This window comes from Galeopterus variegatus, unplaced genomic scaffold, assembly GCF_000696425.1.
Source record: "Galeopterus variegatus unplaced genomic scaffold, G_variegatus-3.0.2 Scaffold24611, whole genome shotgun sequence".
NCBI classification, from domain to species: domain Eukaryota; kingdom Metazoa; phylum Chordata; class Mammalia; order Dermoptera; family Cynocephalidae; genus Galeopterus; species Galeopterus variegatus.
The window spans coordinates 1-7675 of NW_007750722.1; the positions used below are offsets into that span (position 1 = coordinate 1).

At 37.7% G+C, this 7675-nt stretch overlaps 1 pseudogene; it reads right to left on the bottom strand.

Annotated features, from left to right (window-relative positions):
- Positions 1-2406: 2406 nt before the first annotated feature.
- The window catches only part of LOC103583588, a 7328-nt pseudogene continuing 2059 nt past the window's right edge, over positions 2407-7675 (bottom strand).

Consider the following 7675-nt stretch of genomic DNA (forward strand, 5'->3'; position numbering starts at 1 on the left):
TAAGTTCAAACAAGTTGTTTACAATTATGTGCCCGTGAATTTGTGCATTCACATAGAAATGCTTCTATTCAACCCATAGACTCACTTTGCATTAGCTTCAAACATCATAAAAAATTACCTTTACTTAGTTTTGTAATACTGGTCATACAAGTTTACCTAAAATGGGAGAGTAGGAAAAAATCTGGGCTGGCCCGTGGCTCACTGGGGAAAGCGTGGTACTGATAACACCAAGGCCATGGATTTGGATCCCTATATAGGAATGGCTGGTAAGCTCACTTGGGAGAGCATGGTGCTGACAACACCAAGTCAAGACTTCAGATCCCCTTACTGGTCAACTTCTATTTAAAAAAAATCTATGTAGTGCGGTATCTTAGACAGTATATTTAACAAAATATACTGAAGTTAGAGTAGCAGTTAATGTCAAAAATCCTAAAGGAAGTCAAACCAAACTATTTATTATACTAAGTGTACATATTCCCTATCCACAGTTATGCTGGGTTCCATAGAGCACCTGTCACACCCAAATGTAGACTCTTGTCCTCTTCACCTTCTTTCTGTTTTAACAAACATTTTTCTGCATAAATGTTGCATGTGAGGTGGCTTTCTTTTGCATTGTAGGCTGTTAACCAACATCTGTGTCTTTCCACTCAATGGAGTAGCACCTCTCAACCTTCAGTTATGACAACCAAAAATGTCTTCAGACAATGTAACCTGGAAGGTAGTGTCACCAGTCGTATTTAAATATTGGTAACACTGAAAATGTTAAAAATACTTTTAATACTCCATTTATCATTTCTATTTGAAAATTTGTATTTATTGCATAGTTTTCTCTTCATTTCAAATTCTGATATAAAAAGTGTTGAAAGTTTTCTTGAAAGCTNACTCCCAAACTGCCAGTGAGCCATAAAAACGACACTAAAATTTGAAACATTTTCACAAACAGTGTAATACAACATACCGAAATTTAAAAAGGGCTTAGAGCAAAATTTAAATTTGTAAATGTATACAGTTTAGAAAGTCTTGAAATCAATAACCTGACCTTCCAAATAAAATCCTAGATAAAGGAGGAAAAGTAAACCTCCCAAAACAGGGGCCGAGCCTGTGGCGCACTCAGGAGAGTGGGGCGCTGGGAGCGCAGCAGCACTCCCGCCGTGGGTTCAGATCCTATACAGAGATGACCGGTTTGCTCACAGCACTCACTGGCTGAGCGCAGTGCGGCCGGTCTCAAAAAGAAAAAAAAAAAAAAAAAAAGAAAAAGAAAAAAAACCTCCCCCAAAAGAAAATAATATAGAGTGAAAAATAAAAAATAAATGATGGTGCTGTACTCTCTGCCCACTGTTACCAGAGATTTGGGGACAGAATGGTGGCAGATGGAAATGACCTCCATGTCCAAAAGGATCCCAGAGACCCTGTCTCCAACCACCCCTCAGGTTCTATGCTGGACACTATTTTGTCTTACTTGCTCATACCCCTCTTTGGGGCCTGGCTCTCCCCCACGCCAAGGGCTCTGATGGCAGACAGGGAGTCACCACAGACTTGAGAAGTCTCCATAGGTGAAAATAGGCTCTGGGGCCATCTCTAGGTCTGGAGGACTACACACAAGCACAGCCATGCACAAGGCAATACACAAGTGAGTCGGGATTTACCTCTTAGAGGCAAGATTCAAAATAGCACTCCATCACCGCAAACAGAAACACAAGATTTCTCAGCTATAGGGCATGTGGTACACACTCATACCTATGATTTGGCACCATTTCAAAATATGAGGAATAGGTATAAAGGAAAAGTATCCCTTCCAGGCACTGCTTTTCTCTGAGTAAAATAAGAAAATCATTACCGTTTACAGCTGTTTAAATAAGTTCAAACATGTTGTTTACAATTATGTGCCTGTGAATTTGTGCATTCACATAGAAATGCTTCTGTTCAACCCATAGACTCACTTTGCATTAGCTTCAAGCATCATAAGAAATTACCTTTACTTAGATAGTTTTGTAATACTGGTCATACAAATTTACCTAAAATGGGAGAGTAGGAAAAAATCTGGGCTGGCCCATGGCTCACTGGGGAGAGCGTGGTACTGATAACACCAAGGCCATGGATTTGGATCCGTATATAGGAATGGCTGGTAAGCTCACTAGGGAGAGCATGGTGCTGACAACACCAAGTCAAGGGTTAAAATCCCCTTACTGGTCAACTTCTATTAAAAGAAAATCTATGTAGTGCATATGGCTTAACAGGAAATAATTTCTTATATAATGTGTAAACAGAGGTTTTGGGGTAGTGATGAGAATATCTCTGGTTTCTTCAATTTTAAATAAAGGTGGATTTCTTTCACCTGTGGCCCCAAAATGCACCCAAGAGTCATCTTTACTCAGTTGCAAATAACATGAGAAACGAGGAACTGAATGGAATTTTTTAAAATTTATTTTGTTGCCTGAACTGGAAATAATGTTCACCACTTATATCTACATTCCCCTGAACAGAGTTAAATTACATGGTGATCCACCCAATCGTGGAATGCTCAGATTGCAGGCTATGCAAACAAGAGAAAAGAGTGGTTTTATTTTTAAAAAGACAATCAGTTCAATCCATATAGAATTTCTCCCCTCTTTAAATCCTCTAATGCCTGTTATGATGTGATTCCTTTTTATTTTTATTTATTTATTTTTAGGTGCATGGCTGGTATGGAGATCATTTGTGTTAAGAGCACTAATGTTATAAGCAGAAATGCTCTAACCACAGGCAGCCTTGAGACTTTGGAGAAAAGATGTTTTCACACTCATTACAGTCCTCCTTCCACATCTGAGGGTTACACATCTGGTGATTCAAGAAACTACTTACAAAAAATTCTCAAAAGTAAATAAAAACAGTAAATGAAACAATTCTACAACTGAAAAACAACACAGTATAACAACAATTTACATAGTATTCACATTTTTTCCGTATTATAAGTCATCTACACAAGATGTAAAATACACAGCAGGAAGTGAATTGGTAATACACAAACACTACAACATTTATAAAAGGGACTTGAGCATCAGCAAATTTTTATATCAATAGGGGATCCTCAAGACATTCTTCAATGCCTGAGGACAACTGTATATTTACCAATCTTCTTCCGGATACAAGTTCTCTGATGTCTTGCAGTATGACTTCTGGAAAAATCTTATCCCATATAAATTACATTCACTGAGATTTTCCTTTGTGTGAATTCTTTTTTATCTGTTAGGGGGATTTCAGTACAAGGCCTGTCATTTTGCATTAATAAGGAGTTTTTTCTTGTGTGAGTATCCTGATGTCTTCTCAACTATGACGTTGTAAAAGAACCTTTTTCCACATTCATTACATTCACGTGGCCTCTCACCTGTATGAATTCCCTAATGCATGCTGAGGGTTGACTTTTCGTTAAAAGCTTTTTCACATTCTTTACATTAATGTGGCTTCTCAGCTCTGTGAATTCTCTGATGCCTGCTGAGCTGTGACTTTTGGTTAAAATCTTTTCCACATTCTTTACATTCATATGGTCTCTCACCTGTGTAAATTCTCTGATGCATTCTGAGGTATGACTTTTGGTTAAAAGCTTTTTCACATTCTTTATATCCATATGGTCTGTCACCTGTGTGAATTCTCTGATGCATGCTGAGGTGTGACTTTTGGTTAAAAGCTTTTCCACATTCTTTACATTCATATGGTCTCTCACCTGTGTGAATTCTCTGATGCATGCTGAGGTGTGACTTTTAACTTAAAAGCTTTTCCACATTCTTTACATTCATATGGTTTCTCACCTGTGTGAATTCTCTGATGCTTGCTGAGGTGTGACTTTAACTTAAAAGCTTTTCCGCATTCCTTACATTCATATGGTCTCTCACCTGTGTGAATTCTCTGATGCATGCTGAGGTGTGACTTTAACTTAAAAGCTTTTCCACATTCTTTACAATCATATGGTTTCTCACCTGTGTGAATTCTCTGATGCTTGCTGAGGACTGACTTATAGTTAAAAGCTTTTCCACATTCTTTACATCCATATGGTCTCTCACCTGTGTGAATTCTCTGATGCATGCTGAGGTGTGACTTTTGCTTAAAAGCTTTTCCACATTCTTTACATTGATATGGTCTCTCACCTGTGTGAATTCTCTGATGCTTGCTGAGGTATGACTTTTGGATAAAAGCTTTTCCACATTCTTTACATTCATATGGTTTCTCACCTGTGTGAATTCTCTGATGCATGCTGAGGTGTGACTTTTGCTTAAAAGCTTTTCCACATTCTTTACATTGATATGGTCTCTCACCTGTGTGAATTCTCTGATGCATGCTGAGGTGTGACTTTTGCTTAAAAGCTTTTCCACATTCTTTACATTGATATGGTCTCTCACCTGTGTGAATTCTCTGATGCATGCTGAGGTGTGACTCTTGGTTAAAAGCTTTTCCACATTCTTTACATTGATATGGTCTCTCACCTGTGTGAATTCTCTGATGCATGCTGAGGTGTGACTTTTGCTTAAAAGCTTTTCCACATTCTTTACATTGATATGGTCTCTCACCTGTGTGAATTCTCTGATGCATGCTGAGGTGTGACTTTTGCTTAAAAGCTTTTCCACATTCTTTACATCCATATGGTCTCTCACCTGTGTGAATTCTCTGATGCTTGCTGAGGTATGACTTTTGGATAAAAGCTTTTCCACATTCCTTACATCCATATGGTCTCTCAACTGTGTGAACTCTCTGATGCATGCTGAGGTGTGACTTTTGCTTAAAAGCTTTTCCACATTCTTTACATCCATATGGTCTCTCACCTGTGTGAATTCTCTGATGCTTGCTGAGGTATGACTTTTGGATAAAAGCTTTTCCACATTCTTTACATCCATATGGTCTCTCACCTGTGTGAATTCTCTGATGCTTGCTGAGGTATGACTTTTGGATAAAAGCTTTTCCACATTCTTTACATCCATATGGTCTCTCACCTGTGTGAATTCTCTGATGCTTGCTGAGGTATGACTTTTGGATAAAAGCTTTTCCACATTCTTTACATCCATATGGTCTCTCACCTGTGTCTCTCACCTCTGTGAATTCTCTGATGCCTGCTGAGTTTTGACTTTTGCTTAAAATCTTTTCCACATTCTTTATATTCATATGGTCTCTCACCTGTGTGAGTTCTCTGATGCCTGCTCAGTTTTGACTTTTGCTTAAAAGCTTTTCCACATTCTTTACATTCATATGGTCTCTCACCTGTGTGAATCCTCTGATGCATGCTGAGGTTTGACTTTAACTTAAAAGCTTTTCCGCATTCTTTACATTCATATGGTCTCTCACCTGTGTGAATCCTCTGATGCATGCTGAGGTGTGACTTTAACTTAAAAGCTTTTCCGCATTCTTTACATTCATATGGTCTCTCACCTGTGTGAATTCTCTGATGCATGCTGAGGTGTGACTTTAACTTAAAATCTTTTCCACATTCTTTACATTCATATGGTCTCTCACCTCTGTGAATTCTCTGATGCTTGCTGAGGACTGACTTATAGTTAAAAGCTTTTCCACATTCTTTACATTCATATGGTCTCTCACCTGTGTGAATTCTCTGATGCATGCTGAGGTTTGACTTAAGGTTAAAGGCTTTTCCACATTCTTTACATTCATATGGTCTCTCACCTGTGTGAATTCTCTGATGCATGCAGAGGACTGACTTTTGGTTAAAAGCTTTTCCACATTCTTTACATTCATATGGTTTCTCACCTGTGTGAATTCTCTGATGCCTGCTGAGTTTTGACTTTTGCTTAAAAGCTTTTCCACATTCTTTACATTCATCAGGTGTTTTCCCTGTGTGAGTACTCTGATTCATTCTGAAGGATGGCTTCTTAATTGTTTTTCTACATCCATTACATTTGTGGGGCTTATCACCTGGGTGAGTTCTCCAATGCATACTGAAAGCTGACATTTGGTTAAAAGTTTTCCAATTTTCCTTACATTCATATGTTGTTTTACTTTTGTGAATTCTCTCATGCCTGTTGAGGGCTGACTTTTGGTTAAAAGCTTTCCCTGTAGATGTTCCCTGATATGAAATAAGGTATGATTGCTTGATAAAAGATTCCTGACGCTCACTATATTTATCATGTTTCTCTCCTGTGTGTATAATCTGATGTTGAGCAAGTGTAGCTTTTTTATAGAACATTTTCTCACATACAACACATTGAAAAGTTTTCATCCCTACCTGACCTATCTCTTGGGCAATGACAGATGACTTATTACAGGCTTTCCCATACTCACTGTATTTACAAGTGGTCTCACCCATATGAGTTTTCTTATATGCAAATATTATTGGCACTCTATTGGAGGATTGTCCATTTCCACTATACTCAAAAAGTTGCCCAGCTGGAATCTTAGGATGCTGACTAAGATGCTCATGATGACTGTGTGATTCCTCAGATATAGTATGCTCATCAGAGTTCTGTCCAGCACACATGGCATCAGTCTCTGCAAGAACTGCATTCTGACATTTGTTAAACTCCTCATGCCCCACTGAATGTGCATTCAGTGATTTTCCTAACTCCACTCTCTCCTCAGTTGATTGATTGCCATTGATGATTACACCTCGCAACAAGTATCTACCATGACTTTCTTGGGTCCTCTCAATTAGGTCACTGACTATCTGGACATCTGAAATGACAAAAAAAAATACCCATATCCATGAGCCACACATAAGCATATTTTATTGCATGTTCATGTAAAGGTAGAGAAGTTTCTCCCAATCCAAATAATAAAAGATTTTCTAAAAATCAATAATGGCTTCAGAAGTATATGGATTTTCTTTATACTGACATAATGTTACATTGCATTAGTATATTTTCTAACACTATGTCACATTCTTCTTTGCTTCTTCATTCACTTTTTTGTTTCTAAATCATGATGAAATATTTGATGATGTTTACCTTTTTCCTAATTGCAGATTTCAAATAATTGCTTATCACCTTCCATTTGTTTTTTTACCCTTTTTTCTTTAACTCTCTTTACAGTTTTTACTCTATTTTATTTTTATAACAATTGTGGTTATCTCCTGCAGCTTTTTTTCTCATTCTTCTGCTTTGAATATGGCCAGGTTTTCCTTCATTGGCTACCTTCAGGTGCAGAATGATCTAATTTTTCATCACATATGGAGGAAAATGACTTAGGTTAAGAATTTTGCATTAATGTTTCTATACTTTTTACTCTTCCTTAGGAAATGGCTATAGCCATGTGGAAGTTTTTGAAATAATAAAATCTCTTTTTTCCCACCCTAAACAGAGCCTCCCACAAATTGCTCATTTCACCTGACTTCTGTGCTTCACAAAACCATTACTCTACAGGAAAGTTCAGTCCACCCCTATAGGACACCCTGCTGGTCTAAAATATTTGGTTCGGCAGCCAAGGCTTTGCCAACCATCTTTGAAAAAAGTGCTTTTGACTCCTTATAAAATCAACCTGCATTATCTTCCCAAACTCTGGAATACACACTCCCACTTGATAATTCATTGCTCATAAAAACTTCAGTATTATGCACTGGAGTTTTGGATGGCTACTATGCTCATAAAAAATAGAGTCTCCTGTACATTTCTAAATTTAATTGTCATTTTAGAATGATTTCTACAAAGAGAAGAGGAACATACAAACTTCAAATTCCACTTCCAAACAACAATCTCAGTCC